We start from the raw sequence: 1,540 nt of genomic DNA on the forward strand, positions 1-1,540 counted from the left end.
CCTGTAATCCCAGCACTTTGGGAGGCTGAGGCAGGCGGATCACTTGACGTCAGGAGTTCGAGACCAGCCTGACCAACATGGTGAAACCCCCATCTCTACTAAAAATACAAAAATTAGCCGGGTGTGGTGGCATGGTGCCTGTAATCCCAGTTACTCGGGAGGCTGAGGCAGGAGAATTGCTTGAGCCCAGGAGGCAGAGGTTGCAATGAGCCGAGATCACACTACTGTACTCCAGCCTGGGTGACAGATCGAGACTCCGTCTCAAAAAAAAAAGAAAGAAAGAAAGAAAAGAAAGCCAAGATGGAGAGAGGCATAGTAATTTTTCTAAGACACTGAGCTAAGAAGGAAAGAAGCTTTCAGTGGAAACCAAGTCTGTCTTACTCTGAAATGTGTGTTCTTTCCACTCTTTCAGGCTGCCCTAATTTGCTTTTTAAAGAATTTTGTGACCCAAATAAATTGGTGACATTTCCACCTGGCATACCAGGTGACCTCTTCATATCTCTCCTGACTTTCTCATTCTATGGCATGTTATTTTTCAGAGGGAGGACAGAGGGAGGTCGTTTGGAGGGGTCTCCCCTTCAGATCAGCCCCCCTAGATCCACTTGCTCTTTAGGGTCTTATCTTTACTTAGACTGATGAGGCCTCTCCCTGCCCCCAGTGCTCCCATGGCAATGGAGCGTGGGCAGTGAGGTGGCATCTAGCACCTACATGTACGTACCCATGGTGCCTTTGTAGGCCAGAGACCCACGGCAGAGGCACTGACCCAAACCTCTGGGCTCTGCCAGGTTTCACAGGGCAAGAGGCATTCCGGGATCTCTTGGATCGAGATTGCTGGGGGTGTGTGTGTGTGTGTTTGCTTGTTTGTTTGTTTTAAGACGGAGTCTCGCTCTGTCACCAGGCTGGAGTACAGTGGTGCGATCTTGGCTCTCTGCAACCTCTGCCTCCTGGGTTCAAGTGATTCTCCTGCCTCACCCTCCTGAGTAGCTGGGACTATAGGCGCCCACCACCATGCCTGGCTAATTTGTGTATTTTTAGTAGAGACAGGGTTTCACCATGTTGATCAGGGTAGTCTGGGTCTCTTGACCTCGTGATCTGCCTGCCTCAGCCTCCCAAAGTGCTGGGATTACAGGTGTAAGCCACCGCACCCGGCCAGATACTGCAGGTTTAACGGTAACTCCCCTGATCTCACATCTGGATGATGGCATCGGCCTCTTAATGGTGATCATGGCTGGAGGGAGAGAGGGGAGCACTCGTTTACCCAGAACAGTGATTCACATGTAGTAGTGAACGGATTTAATTGTTGAATGAATGAATGTTTTGTGGAAAGACAGGAGAGATGGACCGTTTCACCTGGTTCAGGGTGGTCAAGGCTGTCTCATTTGACAGGGGCCTGTGGGTTGGTGGTGAGTGCAGGGCAAGTGCGTTGGGCTTCGTGAGCCTTGGTCCCTCCACCTGTGTTTTGGAGATGGTGAGGAAAGGACTAGCTCATCAGGCTGTTGAAGATTAATCAGAGAGGGCATGTGAGGCCTGACACATGAGG

General features: G+C 50.7%; 1 protein-coding gene across 1 annotated transcript in view; it reads right to left on the reverse strand.

Annotated features, from left to right (window-relative positions):
- MIEF1 (mitochondrial elongation factor 1) overlaps positions 1-881 on the reverse strand; it is a 19,874-nt gene extending 18,993 nt beyond the window's left edge. The window contains exon 1 of the mRNA XM_011964193.1: positions 719-881. The gene's annotated coding sequence lies outside the window, so the exon portion shown is untranslated. The remainder of the gene's footprint in view (positions 1-718) is intronic.
- Positions 882-1,540: the final 659 nt, after the last annotated feature.

The sequence above is a fragment of the Colobus angolensis genome, unplaced genomic scaffold (genome assembly GCF_000951035.1).
Source record: "Colobus angolensis palliatus isolate OR3802 unplaced genomic scaffold, Cang.pa_1.0 Scaffold65, whole genome shotgun sequence".
NCBI lineage: Eukaryota > Metazoa > Chordata > Mammalia > Primates > Cercopithecidae > Colobus > Colobus angolensis.